This window comes from Stomoxys calcitrans, chromosome 1 (assembly GCF_963082655.1).
Source record: "Stomoxys calcitrans chromosome 1, idStoCalc2.1, whole genome shotgun sequence".
Taxonomy (NCBI): Eukaryota; Metazoa; Arthropoda; class Insecta; order Diptera; family Muscidae; genus Stomoxys; species Stomoxys calcitrans.
Genome location: NC_081552.1, coordinates 124,100,636 through 124,128,347, shown reverse-complemented (window position 1 = coordinate 124,128,347; position 27,712 = coordinate 124,100,636). Strand labels below are relative to the sequence as shown.

The 27,712-nt window shown below is 37.4% G+C and overlaps 1 long non-coding RNA gene across 2 annotated transcripts in view; it reads left to right on the top strand.

Moving 5' to 3' along the window:
• Positions 1 to 1,410: 1,410 nt before the first annotated feature.
• LOC106094750 (uncharacterized) overlaps positions 1,411 to 27,712 on the top strand; it is a 104,699-nt gene continuing 78,397 nt past the window's right edge. The window contains exons 1-3 of one of the 2 annotated variants that reach the window (XR_009396550.1): positions 1,411 to 1,481; positions 1,993 to 2,352; positions 7,475 to 7,541. This is a non-coding gene — a long non-coding RNA (uncharacterized LOC106094750). Of the gene's footprint in view, positions 1,482 to 1,748; positions 2,353 to 7,474; positions 7,542 to 27,712 lie in introns of those variants that run through there. The other variant, XR_009396549.1, reaches the window with a different exon arrangement.

Genomic DNA, 27,712 nt, shown 5'->3' with positions numbered 1-27,712 from the left:
TCTAGAGTGCGCAATTCTTATCCGATTGGAACGAAATTTCGCCCGACGTGTTTTGTTATGATATCCAACAACTGTGCCTAGTATGGTTCAAATCGGTTCATAACCTGATATAGCTGCCATATAAACCGATCTGGGATCTTGACTTCTTGAGCCTGTAGAGGTCGCAATTATTATCCGATTTTGTACTACGGATTCTCTCATGACCATCAACATACGTATATATTATGGTCTGAATCTGTATTTAGCCCGATACAGCTCCCATCTAAATCGATCTCTCTATTTTACTTCTTGAGCCCCCAAAGGTCGCAATTCTTATTCGAATTGGCTGACATTTTACACAGGTCTCCAACATATAATTTAATTGTGGTCCAAACCGGAACATATCTTGATATGGCTCTAATAGCAGAGCAAATCTTTTCTTATATCCTGTTTTGCCTAAGAAGAGATGCCGGGAAAAGAACTCGACAAATGCGATCCATGGTGGAGGGTATATAAGATTCGGCCCGGCCGAACTTAGCACGCTTTTACTTGTTTGTAATTAACTTGGTATTTATTTGTTGGAAAATCCTACCAAATATTGAGGTCATCCTACCAAACTACCAAGAGAATTAAAACCTACCAGTTTTGGTAGGAACTTACCAAAAACGGCAGCACTGGTGACGTTACTACTTCTTATACGTTTTATACTACGAGTATGTATATGACGTTCATAGGCATTAAGAACGATGAACCCTTACCCATAAAAACACAAAGAATTGGACATATGTATACCTAATTGATTGGACATGTCCCCTGAAAATAAAATTTTCTGGGAAGCAGACAAACAGGAAGCCAATCATCTGTAAAAAAAATAAGTTAGCCTTAATCATCAAACCAGGGGTCGAAATAACTTGTTTGAGTCCGTCGCCCGAAAAGTAAAGAGAAAAACAAATGGGGTAACAGTCATATTCCCTTTCGAATGGTGGTGGTTTTCATGCACGACTCAACTAAAAGCTGAATAAAATTTTTGCATGTGCTCAAAACAATTTCCGTACCCTGGTTTATGTATGCGTGAAACGTTATGAACAAAATTAGTACAGAAATGTAATATATACAATTCATAAATATATATAAGAACAATATTAAATAACAGCAAACAATTAATACTAAACCTCATCGCTTAACTTACTATCAAGATAAGTAAGACTTTAAAAAATCTAAACCGGTTTATCAGCTTTTACGATCGTTGTTGGTGAAAACAAACAATGTCAGCTTTTTGGTTTTTATGATATTTTACTTATAAATGCGACAGCCAATCACAGCGGTCCTTGTCGAAAACGTCTTAAAGCAAAAATATGAAAAACCAAACAAATTCTACGTAATATCCCAAAATTTTCCATTAAAAACCTCATAATTCATTAGTAGTTCGTCTGAAGAGGTATTCAAGTTATAAAATGCGGCTCGTGAAATAAATAAACAGAAAATTTTGATTATTCGTTTATGTAAATGTATATGAATAGGTTTATGCATATGAATATTTTATGTATACGATAATGTTTGTGTATATGTATATTTGTCTATGAATATATCTCTAATATACATATGTATAGGAATACACTGATGTATATGAATATGTTTATGTATATGGCTTCGTTTATTTATATGAATATGTTTATGTTTATAAATATTCGTTGTATGTGAACTTAGTTATGTATATGTTTATGTATTTCTATACGATCGTATTTTGCATATGCGTATGAATATTTTTATGTATATGAGTATTCAATTGTACATATTATATTCGAGCATGCTTATGAATACGAATACGTCTAAGCGTATGTTTGGTTACATTCAGAGATCATGTGTATGAATATTTGTAAATGTGTACGAGAATGTACATATATAATACAAATAATGTATCTGAATACATTTATATTAAATAATATATGTACGTGAATTTGATTATGTGTGTGATCATGAATTGATGTGTATATACTTCGTACAAATGTGTAGGTTTATGAATAGTGGGACATGAGTGAGTTTATGTATCGTATATATGTATATGAATGAAGGACTTGTATAAGAAAATGTCGCGGAAAAGTGAAAACTCCAACAATTTCTAAGCAAATATTTATACAACGTGAATAAAGTATGTCAGCTGAAAACGTGAAAAAATTCCAACAATCTCTTTTATGTGTTCAGATGGTACTCACATAATTGGATATACCATGAAAATATTGTTTGTGCTATACAGCAAAACAGTTAAAACGTCGATTTTCAGTTTCATTCATATTTTTATGCTTAGGAGAACGCATTGTGTAAACAAAGATTTGTGAAGCTGTTGACGAGGAAAGTATGCTCTAGAAAATTATGGTAAGATAATGCAATTCAATGGTGCATAATATTCGCAAGGTGACTGACTTCCTAAGTGTTTTCGTTGAAGCCCAACCACAATAAGTTGACCCCTGCAGACAGCAATTGTAGGTAAACAAATATACAGATAAAACACATTCTCCACAATTGGATTTTGAACTAAAACCAAATAAGAATGAATATATTCACTCGCGTAATTAAAACTTACTTTAGTGAGAATGAGAAGTAGTATGCAAACAATAAATAACAATTTCCATCAAATATCGGAGGTATATTCAATGTTTTGCCTTTTAAACTATTCTTGAAATTGGAACTGGTATTGGCATATACAAAATATAAACAATATTGATTCAATGTTAATTTAAGCCTAAGATACCAACTGGTATGGTTGTTTTTATGTAAGATGTATGTAACCATGGACCGCTATATCTAACTATGGGCTAATAATGACTACACGCCAAAAAAAAAAACAAGTAAAAGCGTGCTAAGTTCGGCCGAGCCGAATTTTATATACTCTCCACCATGGATCGCATTTGTCGAGTTCTTTTCCCGACATCTGTTCTTAGGCAAAAAAGGATATAAGAAAAGATTTGCTCTGCTATTAGAGCGATATCAAGATATGGTCCGGTTTTGACCACAAATAAACCATATGTTGGAGACCTGTGTAAAATGTCAGCCAGTTCGAATAAGAATTGCGCACTTTGGGGGCTCAAGAAGTAAAATAGAGACACCGATTTAAATGGGAGCTGTATCAGGCTATAGACCGATTCAGACCATAATAAACATGTATGTTGATGGTCATGAGAGGCAAAACGGATAATAATTGCGACCTCTGGAGGCTCAAGAACTCAAGATCCCAGATCGGTTCATATGGCAGCTATATCGGGTTATGAACCGATTTGAACCTTATTTGACTCAGTTGTTTAAAGTAAGAAAAAAATACGTCATGCAAAATTTCAGCCAAATCGGATAGGAAGTGTGTCCTCTAGAAGCCCAAGAAGTCAAGTCCCTAGATCTGTTTATATGAAAGCTATATGAACCGATTTGAACCATACTCGACACAATTGTTGGATATCATAACAAAACACGTGGGGCAAAATTTCATTCCAATTGGCACATTCCATACTTGGCACAATTGTTGGATATCATAACAAAACACGTCGTGCAAAATTTCATTCCAATCGGATAAGAATTGCGTACTCTAGAGGCTCAATAATTCAAGACCCAAGATCGGTTTATATGGCAGCTATATCAAAACATGGACCGATTTGGCCCATTTTCAATACCATCCGACCTACACTAATAAGAAGTATCTGTGCAAAATTTCAAGCTGCTAGCTTTACTCCTTTGGAAGTTAGCGTGCTTTCGACAGACAGACGGTCGGACATGGCTAGATCGACATATAATGTCGCGACGATCAAGAATATAAATACTTTATGGGGTCTCAGACGAATATTTCGAGTAGTTACAAACAGAATGACGAAATTTGTATACCCCCCATCCTGTGGTGGAGGGTATAAAAATGAGAGAGCTTTAGTCAAACTTGTGTGCTGTAAAGGAAAAGTCGATTGTTTTGTTTCAAAATGTAATTATTTTCAAATGTATAAATGTTTTTTTTTTAATTTTTTGTAAAATTACTTGTTTGTTATATTTATAGTTAAAATCCTGATGAAGGTCAACGGCGGTGGTCAAAATATTGGTAAAATTACAAATAAAACAAGTAAAAGCGTGCTAAGTTCGGCCGGGCCGAATCTTATATACCCTCCACCATGGATCGCATGTGTCGAGTTCTTTTCCCGGCATCTCTTCTTAGGCAGAAAAGGATATAAGAAAAGTGTTGCTCTGCTATTAAAACGATATCAAGATATGGTCCGGTTCGGACCACAATTAAATTATATGTTGGAGACCTGTGTAAAATTTCAGCCAATTCGTATAAGAATTGCGCCCATTGGGGCTCACGAAGTAAAATAGAGAGAACGATTTATATGGGGTCTGTATCGGGCTATAGACCGATTCAGACCATAATAAATACGTTTGTTGATGGTCATGAGAGGATCCATCGTACAAAATTTCAGGCATATCGGATAATAATTGCGACCTCTAGGGGTCAAGAAGTCAATATCCCAGATCGGTTTATATGACAGCTATATCAGGTTATGAACCGATTTGAGCCTTATTTGTCACAGTTGTTGAAAGTAAAAATAAAATACGTCATGCAAAATTTCAGCCAAATCGGATAGGAATTGCGCCCTCTAGAAGCTCAAGAAGTCAAATCCCCAGATCTGTTTGTATGACAGCTATATCAGGTTATGGACCGATTTCAACCATACTTGGCACAGTTGTTGGATATCATAACGAAATACTTCGGGCATAAATTCATTCAAATCGGATAAGAATTGTTCCCTCTAGAGGCTCAAGAAGTCAAGACCCAAGATCGGTTTATATGGCAGCTATATCAGGTTATGAACCGATTTGAACCATACTTGGCACAGCTGTTGGACATAATAACAAAACACGTCGTGCAAAATTTCATTCTGATCGGATAAGAATTGCGCACGATAGAGGCTCAAGAAGTCAAGACCCAAGATCGGTTTATATGGCAGCTATATCAGGTTATGAACCGATTTGAACTATACTTCGCGCAGTTCATAACAAAACACGTCGTGCGAAATTCCATTCCATTCGGATAAGAATTGCGCTCTCTAGAGGCTCAAGAAGTCAAGACCCCAAGATCGGTTTATATGGCAGCTATATCAGGTTATGGGCCGATTTGAACCATACTTGGCACAATTGTTGGATATAATAACAAAACACGTCGTGCAAAATTTCATTCCAATCGGATAAGAATTGCGCACTCTAGAGGCTCAAAAAGTCAAGACCCAAGATCGGTTTATATGGCAGCTATATCAGGTTATGAACCGATTTGAACCATACTTGGCACAGCTGTTGGACATAATAACAAAACACGTCGTGCAAAATTTCATTCTGATCGGATAAGAATTGCGCACGATAGAGGCTCAAGAAGTCAAGACCCAAGATCGGTTTATATGGCAGCTATATCAGGTTATGAACCGATTTGAACTATACTTCGCGCAATTGTTGGACATAATAACAAAACACGTCGTGCAAAATTTCATTCCAATCGGATAAGAATTGCGCACTCTAGAGGCTCAAGAAGTCAAGACCCAAGATCGGTTTATATGGCAGCTATATCAAAACATGGACCGATATGGCCCATTTACAATACCAACCGACCTACACTAATAAGAAGTATTTGTGCAAAATTTCAAGCGGCTAGCTTAACTCCTTCGGAAGTTAGCGTGCTTTCGACAGACAGACGGACGGACGGACGGACAGACGGACGGACATGGCTAGATCGACATAAAATGTCACGACGATCAAGAATATATATACTTTATGGGGTCTCAGACGAATATTTCGAGTAGTTACAAACAGAATGACGAAATTAGTATACCCCCCATCTTATGGTGGAGGGTATAACAATTATATAAAACACCAACACTTGTTTTTGTAAATTGTTCGATGACCTCGAGCCAAACCAAGAACAGAAAATTATAAAATTCCAAAAATTTTTACATTTTGGTACTAAAACGTACAAAGTTGTACTTTGTTTAAGCATTGAACTACAGCTCTAAAATTTGGAATACTGTTACATCTAGGCGGTATGTACCGGGCGAATGCAAGCTTTTGTTGATATTTCTACATTTTGGTACTAAACGAACCTTCTTTGCGGTCTGATTCTACCTTTATTCTGAATTTGGAATATAGGTACATCTTGGCAGTATGTACCGTGCGACTAGAAGATTGTTTGGAAATTTGGGCATTTAGGTACTTAAACATTCAAAATGGTACTTTATTTTCAAACTGAGCTACAACTCTGAAATTTGTGATACAGGTATCAGATGACTAGAACAAATTTGTGATATTTGTACATTTTGGTACTAAAACGTACAAAATGGTACTTCATATACGGAATGAGCTAAAGATTTGAAAATTGCAATACAGTTACATCTCGGCAGTATATAATGGGCGAATAGGGGATCTTTTTGAAAGTCATACATTTAGGTACTAAAACATATAAAATGGTACTTTAATTGCAGACTGGCCTAGAGGTCTGAAATTTTGGCTACAGGCACTCCTTGACAGTACTTATTGGACGACTAGAAGATTTTCCATACCCACCACCATAGCATGGGTGTATACTAATCTAGCCATTCCGTTTGTAACACCTCGAAATATTGGTCTGGGACCCCATAAAGTATGTATATTCTGAATCGTCTCGATATTCTGATTCGATATAGCCATGTGCGTCCGTCTATCGAAATCACGATAGCTGTCGAATGCGAAAAGCTAGCCGGTCGATGGGGATTGCAAATGGGCTATATCGGTTCAGATTAAGACACTGCTCCCATATAAACCGATCTTCCGATTTGACTGTTTGAGCCCTTACAAGCCGCAATTTTTGTCCGATTTGGCTGCAATTTTGCATGTAGTGTTCTATCATGACTTCCAACAACTGTGCCAAGTACGGTCTGATTCGATCTATAACCTGATATAGCTCCCATATAAACCGATCTCCCGATTTAACATCTTGAGCCCCTGGAAGCCGCACTTTTTTCCGATTTGGCTGAAATTTTGCATGTGGTGTTCTGTTATGGCTTCCAACAAGCCGCAATTTGTGCCCGATTTGGCTGAAATTTTACATGTGGTGTTATATTATATCTTCCAAAAACGATTCCAAGTACAGTCCGAATCGGTCCATAACTTGATGTAGCTCCCATGTAAACCGGTCTCTCCATTATCTTTGTTCGGTTCCTAGAAGTATGTAGAATAAAATAAAATTAGCCCCTTCAACAAAATTTATTTTGTATAAATTTAAAGCAGTATCCATGGTGGTGGGTTTTCAAGATTCGGCCCGGCCGAACAAAACACGCTTTTACTTGTTGAATTCTTATATTTTGGTACGTACAAAATGGTACCTGCTATATGTATGAAGCTACAGCTCTCAACATTGGAATACAGTTAAATCCGGACGCTTTTTTTTTTTTTGAAATTTGTACATTTTGGTACTAAACCGTACAAAATAATACTTTCTTTACAGACTGAGCTACAACATTGAAATTTGGAATACAGGTATCAGATCACTAGAAGATTTGGAAAACTTGGCGGTATGTATCAGGCGACTAGAAGATTTTGTTGATATTTGTACATATTAGTACTAAAACTTACAAAATGGTAAAACGTAAACTACAGCTCTGAAATATGGGGTAAAGATACATCTTGGCGGGCGACTAGAAGATTTTATTCTGATATTCGCACATTTTGGTACTAACCGTACAAAATTGTTCTTTCTCTAGAGACTGAGCTAGAGCTATGAAATTTGAGATAAAGGTAGATCTTGGGAGTATGTACCGGAAGACTAGAAGAATTTTGTTTTTTAAATTTGCATATTTAGGTTCTAAAACGTACAAAATTTTACTTTTTTTAGGAATAGAAGTTTTTTCTTAATTAGTGCATTTATGCACTAAAATTTTCAAACTGTTACTTTCTTTACGGATTAGGTTAAAGCTCTTTAAAGTGCTATACAGTTACGCCTTAGGTAAGGTTTACTTGAAAAAGATGGTGTAGATATTATTGCGCCTCATACCATTAATGACATACACCTAAGCCAATAATCAGCTTGTTGTAAGCTCTAAATACTAAAAAAGTAACATCGAAAAAGAAAATCTAAGTCAGAAATTCGGTTTTCATGCCACGCCCTAAGTTGGTTCATGTCTGGTATCATTTAGCAGCGAAAGCCGGGCAATGATGTAGGAAATACTCCAACGTCTCATCATCTTCCCCACATACCCTACACATTCCGTCACTTACCACAGCTATTTTGCATTAGCGAGCTCGTAGTCCTATGTGTCCCATTACTAAATGCTTTACTGGCCTCTTCTTACTTCCGTTCAGTAATAGCCCCCCCCCGTCCCCTCACTATCCGGATCACCCCATAACATTTTTGCCGTCCTATCGACTGACTGAATATATGCATTTTCAACAGTTTCAACATTTTGGTACTAATCTTGGTACTTTCTTTATTAATAGCGCTAGAGATCCGAAATTTGGAACTTAAGTACATCGAAGAAGTCAATCATGGATGACTAAATGGTCTATTCGAAATTCGTACATTTTGGTACCATTTTGTAATTTCTGTTCAGATGGAGCTTGAGGTCTGAATTTTGGCATGTAGGTACACCTAAGAAATATATGATGGGTGACTAAGTATTCGATTTAAAATTCGTAGTTTGGTACCATTTGGTACTTTCTGTTTAGATGGAGGTAGAGGTCTGAAATTTGGTATGTAAGTACAAAAAGGAAATACATAATGGGTGTCTAAATGATCCATTCAAAATTCGTACATTTTGGTTCCAAAAAATGCAAATTAGTACGAAATAGCTTATCTTCGCCTACACTGAATGTGGACTGCTAAAATTAAGCAATTTAGCCAACATTATCGCAGACAAAAATACGACATTAGGAAGATTAGTATTCATTGTGGTGTGTTTGGTACCTTGAAAGTATATTGTATATTGGGCAACTAGAAGACGTGGAAAGAAGACGAGAAAATAGTACATTCTTTATGGAGTGAGCTAAAGCCCTTAAAATTCTAATACAGGTTGACCTTAGCTATAAATTTTTTGGTGACCAGACTTAAGCGATCAAAATTAGGATACAATTAAACCTTGACAGTAAATATTGGGCGGTTAAAAGAATTGTTTTTAGTTCGTGTATTTAGGTACTAAAGTGTACAAAAAAAAAATTGGGATACAGCTAAACTTTGATTATAAATTTAAGACAACCTGAAGATTATTTTTCAAAATCGTACAGTTAGGTACTAAAACATACAAAATGGTACATTCTTTACTAATTGAGCTCAAGCGCTCAAAAATGGGATTCATTGAAACCTTGACAATATATATTGGACGACTTGATAGTTTTTCTGGTATATTGTTGTTCTTGGTACTATTAGGTGCTTTCTATACAGAAATGAACAGATTGCTAAAGTTTTATACTCAATTATTGCAAAACTTTATAATCTTTTAAACTGAGTGACTACCTTGGTTTTTTGAAGGCCTACACTAAAAGTTTGATACCAAAAACTGGGGTAGCGAAGCGGACCACCGGGATGCTAGTCTATAAATAAAAGAGACGCTTTATTGACTGACTGATTCACTGACCACTGCCCAGCCCAAACGGCTTAAGCTTTAACTATGACATTTTACACGAATGTTGGTCTTGTATCGGAGGCGCGAGAAAGGGCTGGGTTTGGTGATTCTCGTTCGATAAGGTACAAAATGGTACCAAATAGTACGAAAATTGGTACTATTTGCCTAGGGTGAACGGATGGGGCAATCTTAGTTGGTTTAATGCAAGAGTTTTTGGAAATTTGTTCATTTAGGTACTAAATAAAGTACCAAGAAAGTACGAAATGGGTGAACTTTGTGCAGGGTGGATGGATAAAGGTTGAATTTTTAAATTGACTTAAGGCAAAAGGATGATGGTGGAAAGAAAAAATGGAAAAATAGTACTGGTAACGGGAGAAAACGCACTTTTAGTACCGCAATTGGTAAAATATGGTACTTTCTTTACAGATTGAGCTAGAGGTCTGAATTTTGGCATGCAGGTAAAACTAGGAAAAAATATGATTGGTGACAATGATCCTTCTACAATTTGTAAATTGTGGTACCAATATTGGAACCTTCTTTACAACTGGGGTAGACGTCTGGAATTTGGCATGTAGATACAACTAGGAAATAATTAATGGGTAACTAAATGATGTGTTCGTCCATTTTGGTAACAAAATTGGTACCATTTCGAACTTTCTTACCAGATGGAGCTAGGGGTCTGAAATTTGGCATGTAGGTAAAACTAGGAAATAATTAATGGATATTTAAATCTTTTCATAATTCGTTCACTACTAACGTATTGAGCTATTGCTCTAAAATTTGATAGCAGGTACACCTTGATATACTAGTATAGCGTACATTTAGCTACTAAACAGTACAAAATGTTACTTTCTTTGGAAATTTAGCAATTTAAGCATAAGCTCTGAAATTTGGGATACATTTACACTTTGACAGTATATAGTGGACAACTGGAAACATATTTTGAAATTCGTACATCCTGGTACTAAAATGTACAAAAAGGTAATTTAATTTTTACATATTGAGCTAGATCTGACTGACTGATCATCGCCCAGCCAAAATGGCTAAAACTAGAATCAAGAAATTTTGCACGATTGTTGATCATGGGTCGTAGACATAGGGATAAGGCTTGATTGATTCCAATATTGGTACCATGTGCGGATGGAGCTAGATTTCTGAAATTTGGCATGTAGGTAAAACTTACAAATAAATGATGGGCGACTGCATGACTTTTCAACAGTTCAAAATTTTTTTATTACTAAACCTGGTTCTTTCTTTATTGATAGCGCTAGAGATTCGAAATTTGGAATTTAAGTACATCAAAAAAATAAGTGATGGATGACTAAATGGTCTATTCAAAATTCGTAAATTTTGGTAACATTTTGTACTTTCAGTCCATATGTAGTTTGAGGTCTGAATTTTGGTATGTAGGTATACCTAAGAAATATGTGATGGGTGACTAAATATTAAATATTCAATTAAAAATTCGTAGTTTAGTACCATTTGATACTTTCTGTTCAGATGGAGCTAAAGGTCTAAGATTTGGCATGTAGGTACAAGAAGGAAATATATAATGGGTGTCTAAATGATCCATTAAAAATTCAAACATTGTGGTTCCAAAAAGTGCAAATTAGTACGAAAAGGCTTATCTTCGTCTACACTGAAAGGGGACTGCTAAAAGTAAGCAATTTGTCCAACGAACGAACGATAACGCAGACAAAAATACGACATAAGGAAGAAAATGTATTAATTCTGGTGTAATTGGTGCAAACTTTCGAAGGAGTAAAGACTGGTGTTTTCCTATTTGAAAAGTTATTAAAAGAACGTGTTTATTCGTATATTTGGGTACTGAAGCACACAAAATGGTACATTCTTTATGGAGTGACCTAAAGATCTACAAATTCTAATACAGGTACACCTCAGCTATAAATTTTGGATGACCAGAAAATTATTCTAAATGGTACATTTAGGTACTAAAGCGAACAATATTGTACATTCTTTACGAATCGGACTTAAGCTATCAAAGTCAGGATACAGTTACACCTTGACAGTAATTATTGGGCGGTTAAAAGAATTATTTTTAATTCATGCATTTATGTACTAAAGTATACAAAATATTACTTTCTTTACAGAGAGATCTTAAACTCTCAAAATTGGGATACATCTACACCTTGACTATAGATTTTAAGCAACCTAAAGATCTTTCAAAATCGCACAGTTAGGTACTAAAATATACAAAATAGTTCTTTCTTTTCGAATTGAGCTAAAGCTCTCCAAATTGGGATTCATTTAAACCTTGACATTATATATTGGACGACTTGAGGGTTTTTCTGATGTAATGTCGTTCTTGGTACTTTCTATATAGAAATGGACAGATTGCAACAATTTTATGCTCAATTATTGCAAAACTTAATCTTATAAACTGAGTGACTACCTCGGTTTTTTGAAGTCCTACACTGAAATTTGGTACCAAAACCTAGGGTAACGAAGCGGACCAATCCGGTGGTCCGCTAGTCTATATATAAAAGAGACGCTTGATTGACTGACTGATTCACTGATCACTGCCCAGCCCAAACGGCTAAAGCTTTAACTATGAAATTTAATACGAATGTTGGTCTTGTATCGGAGGCGCGAGAAAGGGCTGGGCATGGTGATACTCGTTCGTTAAGGTACCAAATAGTACGAAAATTGGTACTATTTGCCTAGGGCGAACGGATGGGGCAATCTTAGTTGGGTAAATGTAAGAACCATGAAAGTACGAAATGGGTGAACTTTGTACAGGGAGGATGGATCAAGGTAGAATTTTGAAATTGGCTTAACCGAGATCTTGTGCAAAAGGATAAGGATGAAAAGCAAAAATGGAAAAATAGTACTGGTAACGGGAGGAAACGTACATTTAGTACCGCAATTGGTGCCATTTGGCACTTTCTTTACAGTACAAAATGGTACCAAGTAGTACGAATGATGGGGCAATTTTAGTTGGGTTAATGTAAGTACCAAGAACATACGAAATGGCTGAACTTTGTACAGGACGGATGTATTGGGTTGACTTAAAAGTAATTGCGGATTTTTTAAAAGAAAGTAAATGCATTTTTAATAAAACTTAGAATGAACTTTAATCAAATATATAATTGCCATTTTGTTCGATAACCTTTTTGCCATCTTCCTGGCAAATTTAGTATTCCACGCTCATAGAACTTCTGGCCTTTATCTGCAAAAAACTGAACCAAGTGCGATTTTATAGCCTCATCATTGCCGAAAGTTTAACCACTTAAGGAGTTCTGCAAAGATCGAAATAAATGGTAGTCTGATGGTGCAAGGTCAGGGCTATATGGTGGATGCATCAAAAGTTCCCAGCCAAGCTCACTCAGTTTTTGACGAGTGACCAAAGATGTGTGCGGTCTAGCGTTGTCCTGGTGGAATATGACACCTTTACGATTGACCAATTCTGGTCGCTTCTCCTTGATGGCTGTATTCAATTTGTCCAATTGTTGATAGTAAACATCCGAATTAATCGTTTGGTTCCTTGGAAGCAGCTCAAAATATACCACACCCTTCCAATCCCACCAAACAGACAGCATAACCTTCTTTTGGTGGATATCAGCCTTTGAAGTGGTTTGAGCTGGTTCACCATGCTTGGACCATGATCGTTTTCGACTAACGTTATTGTAAACAATCCATTTTTCATCTCCAGTTATGATTCGTTTTAAAAACGGATCGAATTCATTGCGTTTAAGGTGCATATAGGTGCATAAGGTGCACAAGCGTTGATTCGGTTAGTTAAATGAATTTCTTTCAATACATGTGGTACCCAAATATCAAGCTTTTTCACCAGTCCAAGACTTTTTATGTGATAATGAACGGTTGATTTTGGTATATTTAACTTCTCTCTTGTCTCACGCTCAGTTACATGACGATCCAATTCGATTAATGCTTAAAATTTGTCAACGCCGACTATATGAAAAATCAGCAATTACTTTTTGGGCAACCCAATATAAAGGTAGAATTTTGAAATTGCTTACACGAGATCTTGGGCAAAAGGATGAGGGTGAAAAGAAAAAGTGGAAAATAGTACTGGGAACGGGAGAAAACGTACATTTAGTACCTCAATTGGTACCATTTGGCGCTTTCTTTAATTTTGGCATGCAGGTACAACTACAAAATTTGGTGGAAGATTATGATCTTTTTACAATTCGTAAATTGTGGTACCAATATTGGTACCATTTGGAACCTTCTTTACAACTAGAGGTAGAGGTCTGAAATTTGGTATGTAGGTACATCTATGATATATGTCGCCCATCATATATAAATCTATTCACAATTTGTTACCTTAGGTATGAAAATTGGTACCAAATAGTTTTTACAAATGAAGCTAGAGATCAATTATTTTTTTGAAAATAAATGATGGTTGACTACATGATCTATTCTTTTGTAAATTTTGGCACGAAAATTGGTACCATTTGATACCTTCTTTACAACTGGTGGTAGAAGTCTGAAATTCGGTTTGTAGGTGCAATAATCAAATATATAATATGTGTTTAAATGATTTTTTCACAATTCTTACATCTTACAACCGAAATCGGTACCATTTGGAACCTTCTTTGCAGATGGAGCTACAGGTCTGAAATTTGGCATGTAGGTACAACTAGGAAATAATGGATGGATAAATAAATTATCCATTTATAATTCGTAAATTTTGGTACCATTTGGTACTTTCTTTACAACTTGAGCTACAAGTCTGAAATTTGGTTTTTAGGTAACACTAGGAAATATTTGAAGGGTGACTAAATGAATGTTCATAATTCCTAAATTTTGGCACCGAAATCGGAACCCTCTTTGCAGGTGGAGCTAGAGGTCTGAAATTTGGCATGTATATACAACTAGGAAATAATTGATGGATAACTAAATGATCTTTTCATAATTCCTTCACTACTAATGTATTGAGCTAGTGCTCTAAAATTTGATACAGGTACACCTGGATATACAAGAATAGCGTAGATTTAGCTACTAAATCGTACAAAATGGTACTTTCTTTGCAATTTAGCAATTTAAGCTTAAGCTCTTAAATTTGGGATACAGGTACTCTTTGACAGTATATAATGGCAACTGGAAACATTTTTTGAAATTCGTACATTTTGGTACTAAAATATACAAAAAGGTAATTTAATTTTCACATATTGAGCTAGAGCTCTCAAAATTGAAATACAGTTTCAGGTATAAAGTATGTATTAAGTACCAAAATTTTTTTTTTTGAATTTCCTACATTTAGGTACTAAAACGTATAAATCACTACTTTCTTTACGAATTGAGCTAGAGCTCTGAAACTTGGGATACAATTAAACTTTGATAGCAAATATTGAGTGACTAAAAAATATTTTTGAAATTCGTACACTAAGGTACTACAAAGCTCCCTCTTTACGAATTCAGCTAAAGCTGTTGAAATTGGGATACATTTACACCTTGACTATGTGCATTAGTGAACTCAAGAATTTTTTGATATTCGTAGATTTACTTTGTCTTTGTCAATTTATAGTCTACTGTAATGTCATCTCGAAAACCAACCAAAGTTTATATATATAAATGAGTTGCGTGACTGACTGATCATCTTCCCGACTGAGCGGCTAAAGATAGAATCATGAAATTTTGCACGAATGTTGGTCTTAGGTCATAGCCGTGCCTATGACCAAAGGCTGGATTTGATGATACTCGTACGTTTAGGTACTAAAAAGTACCAAAAAGTACGAAATGGAACATATTTGTTCAGCGCGAACGGAAAGGACTAGAATTATGTTCTTGGGCTCAAATTAAAGAGCATCTCGAAAAAAATAAGGTTTGGTAAAAAGAAATTGGAAATTCGTACCGGAAGTGGGAGAAATAGTACGTTTAGTACCGCAATTGGTACTATTTGATACTTTCTTGTAAATTGAACCAGAGCTCTGAATTTTGGAACTTAGATACACTAGAGCAACCTTAAATAGGTACTAAAAAAGGACCAACAAGTAAAAGCGTGCTAAGTTCGGCCGGGCCGAATCTTATATACCTACCCTCCATGGATCGCATTTGTCGAGTTCTTTTCCCGGAATCTCCTCTTAGGCAAAAAAAGGATATAAGAAAAGATTTGCTCTGCTATTAGAGCGATATTAAGATATGGTCCGGTTTGGATCACAATTAAATTATATTAAATTATATTTATGTCAGCCAATTCGAATAAGAATTGCGCCATTTGGGGGCTCAAGAAGTAAAATAGAGAGATCGATTTATATGGGAGCTGTATCGGCCTATAGACCGATTCAGACCATAATAAACAAGTATGTTAATGGTCATGAGAAGATCCGTAGTACATAATTTCAGACAAATCGGATAATAATTGCGACCTCTAGAGGCTCAAGAAGTCAAGATCCCAGATCGGTTAATATGTCAGCTATATCAGGTTATGGACCGATTTGAACCATACTTGGCACAGTTGTTGGATATCATAACAAAACACGTCGTGCAAAATTTCATTCCAATTGGATAAGAATTGCGCACTCTAGAGGCTCAAGAAGTCAAGACCCAAGATCGGTTTATATGGCAGCTATATTAGGTTATGAACCGATTTGAACCATACTTGGCACAGTTATTGGATATCATAACAAAACACGTCGTGCAAAATTTCATTCCAATCGGATAAGAATTGCGCACTCTAGAGGCTCAAGAAGTCAAGACCCAAGATCGGTTTATATGGCAGCTTTATCAAAACATGGACCGATATGGCCCATTTACAATACCAACCGACCTACACTAATAAGAAGCATTTGTGGAAAATTTCAAGCGGCTAGCTTTACTCCTTCGGAAGTTAGCGTGCTTTCGACAGACAGACGGACGGACGGACGGACAGACGGACGGACATGGCTAGATCGACATAAAATGTCGCGACGATCAAGAATATATATACTTTATGGGGTCTCAGACGAATATTTCGAGTAGAACAAACGAAATTAGTATACCCCCCACCTTATGGTGGAGGGTATAAAAATGTACGAATTTAGAAATTTGATTTAAAGGACATCTGTTTCAAAATAATGAGAATGAAAAACAAATGGAAAAATAGTACTGACAATGGGAGAAAACGTACAGTTAGTACCGCAATTGGTACTTTCTTTACAAATGGAGCAAGAAATCTCAAATTTAGCATATAGGTACAACTAGGAAATATATGATGGACGACTAAATTGTACATTCACAATTCGAAAACTTGGAGCCAAAATTGGTACCATTTGGTACTTTCTTTACAGATGAAGCTATGGATGGATGGCTTGTTGTGCGCTCTAAATGCTTAAAAGTAACCTCGAAAAAGAAAATTTAAGTCAAAAATTCCGTGTTTACAAAATCCCTAGTTGTTTTCCATGCCACGCCCCTTAGTTGGCTTACTCTGGTATTGTGTCCGAAAGTCGGGTAATGACATGGGAAATGCTACAACGTCTCATCATATGCCCCACATGTCCTATACGTGACATTTAAGTGAGCTCGTAGTCCTATGTATCATTTTATGATGCCGAAAACTATACTGACCTCCTGCTTGCTTCATTTCAGTAAATAGCCTTGTCTTTTCACAATCCGGATCTCCCCTTACGATTTTCGTCATCCTACCCACCCACGCTTTTAACTCGGACTGCGTCGACCCGAAAGGCTTCGGACTAACCAAATTAATTGACGGCAGTCCTCTGGCCTTTTATTCCCCCTTACTGTGTTATGGCCCTCACCCAAATGATGCGGATCGTGACATAGGTGATTAAATGATCTATTCGAACATATGTATCAAAAAGTGCAAAATAGTACGAAATGACTTATGTTCGCCTATAGCAAGCGGGGACAGCTAGAATTTAGCAACTAGTTACGAATTATCACAGTCTTGACAAAAATACGATGTGTCGTAGCAAATCGTACGGGAGGCGGAAGAAACCACACTAACTGTGGTGTAATCGGTAACTTCATATATTATATATTGGGTGACTAATAAACTTTTTTGAAAATCATACATTTAGGCACCTAAACGTTTATAGAGATTGTTTTTTTTTTCTGTTTTGTTGATAAACTCTACTGAAATCCATCAAATTCTGTTCAGAGTTAGGTGTGGGTCCCAATTTTCATTTATACGGAAGGTATAGAGTATTATATTGGGTTGCCCAAAAAGTAATTGCGGATTTTTCATATAGTCGGCGTTGACAAATTTTTTCACAGCTTGTGACTCTGTAATTGCATTCTTTCTTCTGTCAGTTATCAGCTGTTACTTTTAGCTTGCTTTAGAAAAAAGGTGTAAAAAAGTATATTTGATTAAACTTCATTCTAAGTTTTATTAAAAATGCATTTACTTTCTTTTAAAAAATCCGCAATTACTTTTTGGGCAACCCAATATATTAGGCAACGCCTAATTTTTTTTCAATTTTCAATTGAAAAATTAATTGTTGCAAACATTTTTTTCATTCAATCAGAACGTGTTTTTGCTTATGATCTTGATTGAAATGTTTGCCATTTTTAATTAACAAATTATTTGATTCAATAATATTAATACCCTACACCACCACCGTCGAGCAGGGTACTATAACTTTGTGCATTTGTTTGCAACGCTAAGAAGGAGACGAGACGATCAATTAAGATTGAAAGTTTTGTTACTTTAAATCAAAAAATTAATTGATTTAATCATTTTGTTAATTGAATATGCACCCACCAGCGAAGGATGGGGGTATATTCATTTTGTCATTCCGTGTGCAACACATCAAAATATTCATTTCCGACCCTATAAAGTATATATATTCTTGATCAGCGTAAAAATCTAAGACGATCTAGACATGTCCGTCCGTCTGTCCATCTGTGTGTTGAAATCACGCTACAGTCTTTACAAATCAAGATATTGAGCTGAAACTTTGCACAGAGTCTTTTTTTTCCATAATCAGGTTAAGTTCGAAGATGGGCTATATCGGACTATATCTTTATATAGCCCCCACATAGACCGATCCGCGGATTTAGGGTCTTAGGCCAATAAAAGCCACATTTATTATCCGATTTTGCTGAAATTTGACACAGTGAGTTGTGTTAGGCCCTTCGACATCCTTCGTCAATTTGGCTCTGATCGGTCCAGATTTGGATATAGCTGCAACATAGACCGATCCTCAGATTTAGGGTCTTAGGCCCACAAAAGCCACAATTATTATCCGATTTTGCTGAAATTCAGGACAGTGAGTTGTGTTAGGCCCTTAAACATTTTCCGTCAATATGGCTCAGATCGGTTCAGATTTGGATATAGCTGCCATAAAGACCGATCCTCCGATTTAGGGTCTTAGGCCCATAAAAGCTACATTTATTATCCGATTTTGCTGAAATTTGAGACAGTGAGTTGTCTTAGGCCCTTCGACATTTTCCGTTAATTTGGCCTAGATCGGTTTAGATTTGGAAATAGCCGCCATAAAGACCGATCCTCCGATTTAGGGTCATAGGCCCATAAAAGCTACATTTATTACCTGATTTTGCTGAAATTTGGGACAGTGAGTTGTCTTAGGCCCTTCGACATTTTCCGTCAATTTGGCCCAGATCGGTTCAGATTTGGATATAGTTGCCATATAGACCGATCCGCCGATTTAGGGTCTTGGGCCATAAAAGCCACATTAATTATCCGATTTTGCTGAAATTTGTGACAGTGCGTTGTGTTTGTCACTTCGATATCCTCCATCAATATGGCTCATATCGGTTCAGATTTGGATATAGCTGCCATATAGACCGATTCTCCAATTTAGGGTATTAGACTCATAACAGCCACATTTATTATCCGATTTTGAGAAAATTTAGGACAGTGAGTTGTATTGGGCCCTTGGTGGTGGGACGTCCCCTAGACACTTGGTCCCTGAAGTTGAAAGCAGATACGTGGTCTACTCCCAAATACCTTTAGTTTGAGCCCCATATTTCCATCGTCGGCAAACATGACCGGCTAGGGGGCTGTTTTGGGGGATGGGCGGCCACTCCGTGAGTTGGCTCAAACCCATTTTTGAGCCTCATATTGCAATAGTCAGCAAATACTTCCTATTTGGGTGGTGTTGTGGGGGTGGCGTGGCCCTTTTTCCGAATACTGATATCAGATTTGTGCTTTACTCCCAAATACTTTTCATTTGAGCCCCATATTACTATGGTCGTAAATTTGTCCCCTTTGGTAGATGTTTTTGGGGAGAGGCGTCCCCCCAAACACTTGGTCACCTATTTGGATATCACATTTGAATTCTACACTCAAATACCTTTTATTTAAGCCCCATATTGCTATGGTTAAATATTAGTAGTAAATAAGTCCTGTTTGGGGGGTGCATTGGAAATGGGGTGGGCCCCCAGAAACGTTGTCCCACATTTAGATATTAGATTCGCATTGTACTCCCAAATACCCTAGTCAGTAAAAGTCCTTCTTGGGGTGTGGTGGAGTCCCAGACACTTGGCCCCAAAAGTAAAAGACAATTTCGTGCTCTATTCCCAAAGACCTTTCATTTAAGATCCATATTGCCATGGTCCGTAAGTGTGTCCGATTTGAGGGGTTTTATAGAGGTGGAGTGACCCACGAAACAAATAGTTCCGCAATTGGATATCAGATTCGTTTTCTACTCTAAATACATTTTATTAGAGTCCCATATTGTAGTGGTCGGTTGGTATTGTAAATGGGCCATATCGGTCCATGTTTTGATAAAGCTGCCATATAAACCGATCTTGGGTCTTGACTTCTTGAGCCTCTAGAGTGCGCAATTCTTATCCGATTGGAATGTAATTTTGCACGACGTGTTTTGTTATGATATCCAATAACTGTGCCAAGTATGGTTCAAATCGGTCCATGTTTTGATATAGCTGCCATATAAACCGATCTTGGGTCTTGACTTCTTGAGCCTCTAGAGTGCGCAATTCTTATTCGATTTGAATTAATTTTGGCACGACGTGTTTTGTTATGATATCCAACAACTGTGCCAAGTACGGTTCAAATCGGTTCATAACCTAATATAGCTGCCATATAAACCGATCTTGGGTCTTGACTTCTTGAGCCTCTAGAGTGCGCAATTCTTATCCAATTGGAATGAAATTTTGCACGACGTGTTTTGTTATGATATCCAACAACTGTGCCAAGTGTGGTTCAAATCGGTCTATAACCTAATAAAGCTGTCATATAAACCGATCTTGGGTCTTGACTTCTTGAGCCTCTAGAGTGCGCAATGCTTTTCCGATTGGAATGAAATTTTGCACGACGTGTTTTGTTATGATATCCAACATCTGTGCCAAGTATGATTCAAATCGGTCCATAACCTGATATAGCTGACATATTAACCGATCTGGGATCTTGACTTCTTGAGCCTCTAGAGGTCGCAATTATTATCCGATTTGTCTGAAATTATGTACTACGGATCTTCTCATGACCATTAACATACTTGTTTATTATGGTCTGAATCGGTCTATAGGCCGATACAGCTCCCATATAAATCGATCTCTCTATTTTACTTCTTGAGCCCCCAAATGGCGCGATTCTTATTCGAATTGGCTGACATTTTACACAGGTCTCCAACATAAATATAATTTAATTGTGATCCAAACTGGACCATATCTTAATATCGCTCTAATAGCAGAGCAAATCTTTTCTTATATCCTTTTTTTTTGCCTAAGAGGAGATTCCGGGAAAAGAACTCGACAAATGCGATCCATGGTGGAGGGTATATAAGATTCGGCCCGGCCGAACTTAGCACGCTTTTACTTGTTTCCTTTTAGATCCTTCCAACATTCCTATATTTTATTTTCTTTATTCAAAGGACCGATAGATTGTCATGACAAAGATACATGCTGATGATTAGTTTGTACCACTCTGCCCTCTATCTGTTCATGTCAGCATGTTTTTAATTGGATCAATTAAGTCCAATTGGATCAAACAATTTCAGTTGAAGACTACCAGATGACGCTAATTTAAATGCTAGTGGTACTCGCTAAGAGTGGGTCATATGGTATGGTGGTTGTCCATGAATAGTCATTCATAGACAACCACCATACCATATGACTACCTATTAAATTGTCACCATTTATTTTTTTTTATACCCACCACCGAAGGATGGGGGTATATTCATTTTGTCATTCCGTTTGCAACATATCGAAATACCAATTTCCCACCCTATAAAGTATATATATTCTTGATCAGCGTAAAAATCTAAGACGATCTAAGAGTACGCCTGAAATCACGCTACAGTCTTTAAAAATAGTGAGATTGAGCTGAAACTTTGCACAGATTCTTTTTTAGTCCATAAGCAGGTTAAGTTCGAAGATGGGCTTTATCGGACTATATCTTAATATATATATTTATTGTCCGATTTCTCTAAAATTTGGGACAGTGAGTTGTGTTAGGCCTTTCGACTTCCTTCATTAATTTGGCCTAGATCAGTTCAGATTTGGTTATAGCTACCATATAGACCGATTTCTAAATATAAGGTTTTGGGCCCATAAAAGGCGCATTTATTGTCCGATTTTGATGAAATTTGGGACAGTGAGTTGTTTTCTGCCCTTCGAAATCTTTCTGCAATTTGGTCCGGATCGGTTCAGACTTGGATATAGCTCCCATATGGACCGGTTTCTCGATTTAAAGTTTTGGGCCCATAAAATGGCGCATTTATTGACCGATGTCGCCGAAATTTGGGACAGTGAGTTAAATTAAGCCCCTTGAAATAGTTCTGCGGTCCAGATTTGGATATAGCTGCCATATAGACCGATATTTCGGTTTTAGGTTTTGGGTCCCTTAAAGGCGCATTTATTGTCCGATGTCGCTGAAATTTGACACAGTGAGTTTAGTTAGGCTCTTCGATGTCCATCTTCAATTTGGCCCAGGTCGGTCCAGATTTGAATATAGCTACCATATAGAGTGAACTCTCGATTCAAGGTTTTGGGCCCATAAAAGGGGCATTTATTGTCCGATTTCGCCGAAATTTGGAAAAGTGCTTTGTGTTAGGCTCTTCGACATTTTACTGCAACTTGGCCCAAATCGGTCCAGATTTGGATATACAATAGCTGCCATGTAGACAGATAGCTCGATTAAAAGTCTTGGCCCCATAAAAGGAGCTTTTATAATCCGATTTCCCTGAAACTTGACACGTATGTCGAAAAGCCTAACATAAGTACGCTTTTCGACATCCGTGTCGTATATGGTTCAGATCGGTTTATTTTTAGATATAGCTACTAAAAAGATCACTATTTTGCTATGCACAATTGAACAATTGAATTGTACTTATTAGTTTTTGGTCGAAACCGGAATATATTTCGATATAACTGCTATGGGACATAAGGTATGACATTTTCACCGAATTTTGATGAAAGGTGGTTTACATATATATCAGAGGTGGTGTGTATCCAAAGTTCGGCACGGCAGAACTTAACGCTTTTTTATACCCTCCACCATTGGATGGGGGGTATACTAATTTCGCCATTCTGTTTGTAACTACTCGAAATATTCGTCTGAGACCCCATAAAGTATATATATTCTAGATCGTCGCGACATTTTATGACGATTTAGCCGTGTCCGTCCGTCTGTTCGTCCGTCCGTCTGTCTGTCGAAAGCACGCTAACTTCCGAAAGAATAATGCTAGCCGCTTGAAGTTTTGCACAAATACTTCTTATTAGTGTAGGTCGGTTGGTATTGTAAATGGGCCATATCGGTCCACATTTTGATATAGCTACCATATAAACCAATATTGGGTCTTGACTTCTTGAGCCTCTAGAGTGCGCAATTCTTATCCGATTGGAATGAAATTTTGCACGACGTGTTTTGTAATGATATCCAACAACTGTGCCAAGTATGGATCAAATCGATTCATGACCTGATATATTGTAGCTGCCATATAAACCGATCTTGGGTCTTGATTTCTTGAGCCTCTAGAGGGCGAAATTCTTATCCGATTTTAATGAATTTTTGCACGACGTGTTTTGTTATGATATCCAACAACTGTGCCAAGTATGGTTCAAATCGGCTTATGACCTGATATAGCTGTCATATAATCCGATCTTGGGTCTTGATTTCTTGAGCCTCTAGAGGGCGCAATTCTTATCCGATTGGAATGAAATTTTGCACGACGTGTTTTGGTTTGATATCCAACAACTGTGTTAAGTATGGTTCACATCGGTTCAAAATCTGATATAGCTGTTATATAAACCAATCTGGGATCTTAATTTCTTGAGCCTTTAGACGTCGCAATTATTATCCGATTGGAATGAAATTTTGTACGACGGATTCTCTCATGATCAACACCATCAACATACGTTTGTATTATGGTCTGAATCGGTCTCTAGCCCGATACAGCTCCAATATAAATCGATCTCTCTAATTTACTTCTTGAGCCCCCAAAGGGCGCAATTCTTATTCGAATTGGTTGACATTTTACACAGGTCTCTAACATATAATTTTATTGTGGTCCAAACCGGACCATATATTGATATCGCTCTAATAGCAGAGCAAATCTTTCCTTATGTCCTGTTTTGCCTAAGAAGAGATGCCGGGAAAAGAACTCGACAAATGCGATCCATGGTGGAGGGTATATAAGATTCGGCCCGGCCGAACTAAGCACGCTTTTACTTGTTTTTAAATCATATTGAATTGCCATATTAAACAATTTGCTGTGGTAAAAAATTAATTTGCCAGTCTATATATTTGGTGTGGTAGGAAAAGTTCTTACCGTGTAAAACTTTTGAACAAAAAAGTGTTGCACAGCAACACGACGTTTGGTCTTGTCTATCGGTGATCTTGAAAAGGTTGCAACCTTATTGTTAGGGTTTGCAACAACTGCTTTCACGCTGAGTATTATAATTTCGGGGCTACGGCTGCCTACACATTAATTAAATCACACAGTGCCTCGTTAGGTCAATATAATTGATCGACTGTTTTAGGGTGAGGTGGTCCGCTAGATATATTAGCAGAATAATGATAACAGATTCGCAATACACAACCTTATACCTTCAATTTAACCTCATATTGTCATGATTGGTATGTGCAGCCGTTTGGTTGAGGGCGTCTATATGAGGGTTGTGCGCCACACTGTCACTTGAGCACAAATTTGAATGACGCACTCAACTCAAAAAATCTATCACTTGATTTCCCATTGTTTTAATAGGTCAAATAACCTATTGGAGGCGATTTTAGAAGGCAAAACACCACCTAGGTTCTTGTACACAAAGTTTAATGTCATATTCGTAATCTGCTCTCAAATACCTATCATTTGAGTTTCATCAAGCTTTGATTGAGTATTATGCCCATATGGGCAGCTTATCGGGGATAGTGCGACTATCAATTATTTGGACCTCGTTTTTTTATGTCACATTCGTAGTCTGCTCCCGAATACTTTTCATTTGAGTCCCATATTGATATAGAAGTCCTTCTTCCCCGAAAAGTACCACCCTTGCGATATCAAAATCTTATATGGCTCCTTCCGGACCATATTCATAATCTTCTCCCGAATACCTTTCCTACGATTCCCATTTTGTCATTATAGTCCAATAAACCTATTTTGGGGGGTTTTTTGGGTCGGGGCGTCCACTCAATTACTTGGACCCAATTTTTATACCCTCCACCATAAGATGGGGGGTATACTAATTTCGTCATTCTGTTTGTAACTACTCGAAATATTCGTCTGAGACCCCATAAAGTATATATATTCTTGATCGTCGTGAAATTTTATGTCGATCTAGCCATGTCCGTCCGTCTGTCCGTCCGTCCGTCCGTCCGTCCGTCCGTCCGTCTGTCTGTCGAAAGCACGCTAACTTCCGAAGGAGTAAAGCTAGCCGCTTGAAATTTTGCACAAATACATCTTATTAGTGTAGGTCGGTTGGTATTGTAAATGGGCCATATCGGTCCATGTTTTGATATAGCTGCCATATAAACCGATCTTGGGTCTTGACTTCTTGAGCCTCTAGAGTGCGCAATTCTTATCCGATTGGAATGAATTTTTGCACGACGTGTTTTGTTATGATATCCAACAACTGCGCCAAGTATAGTTCAAATCGGTCCATAACCTGATATAGCTGCCATATAAACCGATCTTGGGTCTTGACTTCTTGAGCCTCTAGCGTGCGCAATTCTTACCCGATCAGAATGAAAAATTGCACGTCGTGTTTTGTTATTATATCCAACAACTGTGCCAAGTATGGTTCAAATCGGTCCATAACCTGATATAGCTGCCATATAAACCGATCTTGGGTCTTGACTTCTTGAGCCTCTAGAGTGCGCAATTCTTATTCGATAGGAATGAAATTTTGCACGACGTGTTTTGTTATGATATCCAACAACTGTGCCAAGTATGGTTCAAATCGGTCCATAACCTGATATAGCTGCCATATAAACCGATCTTGGGTCTTGATTTCTTGAGCCTCTAGCGTGCACAATTCTTATCCGATCAGAATGAAATTGTGCACGACGTGTTTTGTTATGATATCCAACAACTGTGCCAAGTATGGTTCAAATCGGTCCATAACCTGATTTAGCTGCCATATAAACCGATCTTGGGTCTTGACTTCTTGAGCCTCTAGAGGGCGCAATTCTTATCCGAATGGAATGGAATTTCGCACGACGTGTTTTGTTATGATACCCAACAACTGTGCCAAGTATGGTTTAAATCGGTTTATAACCTGATATAGCTGCCATATAAACCGATCTTGCGTCTTGACTTCTTGAGCCTCTAGAGGGCACAATTCTTATCCGATTTTGCACGAAGTATTTCGTTATGATATCCAACAACTGTGCCAAGTATGGTTGAAATCGGTCGATAACCTGATATAGCTGTCATATAAACAGATCTGGGGATTTGACTTCTTGAGCTTTTAGAGGGCGCAATTCCTATCCGATTTGGCTGAAATTTTGCATGACGTATTTTATTTTTACTTTCAACAACTGTGTCAAATAAGGTTCAAATCGGTTCATAACCTGATATAGCTGCCATATTAACCGATCTGGGATCTTGACTTCTTGACCCCTAGAGGTCGCAATTATTATCCGATATGCCTGAAATTTTGTACGACGGATCCTCTCATGACCATCAACAAACGTGTTTATAATGGTCTGAATCGTTCTATAGCCCGATACAGATCCCATATAAATCGTTCTCTCTATTTAACTTCGTGAGCCCCAATGGACGCAATTCTTATACGAATTGGCTGAAATTTTACACAGGTCTCCAACATATAATTTAATTGTGGTCCGAACCGGACCATATCTTGATATCGCTTTAATAGCAGAGCAACTCTTTTCTTATATCCTTTTTTGCCTAAGAAGAGATGCCGGGAAAAGAACTCGACAAATGCGATCCATGGTGGAGGGTATATAAGATTCGGCCCGGCCGAACTTAGCACGCTTTTACTTGTTAATATAAAATTTGTTCTCTACTCTTGAATACCTTTCATTTATTTAAATCCCATATTGTCCCAATCGGTCCACATTTATTTTTGGCTGGTACTTTTGGGGTAAGGGGGAGGGTCCGCCCCCAATGCGATATCAAAAAGTTATATAGCCTATTGCTCCTTCCGGAACACTCCCCATAACCTGTGAAAATTTCAAAGAAATCGGTTCAGCCGTTTTTGAGTCTATACGGAACAATCAAATTTACAAACCCACAAACAAACAAACATACAAACAAACACAAATTCATTTTTGTGTATATAGATGGGTGTTTCTGTTGGGTTTACTTCCTCAATGCATTTAGGTTAGTTGCTCTTGTTGTAGCAGTGTATTATGTTCTTTTATTTCGTCTGCTTGATTCTGTTGGGTGTCAAGATCTAGGAACTCTGCGACTACGATGGGGTGCGTCCAGAGGGATCGGGGTCTGAGACGAGTGGGTCTGGCTGGGCAGTTAAATAGATGACGTGTGTCGTGTGGTCCCTGATCACCGTCGGGACATTCACCCTTCACGTTAGCATCAATCCTTGATCTGTAGGAATTGAGGCGGTTGCATCTGCCGGATCGTAATTGGGCCAGAACTATACTGGTTTGCCGTGGAAGTAAATTTCTTCAGGTGCAATGGGAGGCAGTCGTTCTTCAAGGACTACATTTACCCGGTAGCTATTTACCGCATCTGCTACCGTGTCTGCATGAATGTTGTCTAGGCCCGCTTGATCTAGAGTTTTTATTGCAGCGCTGG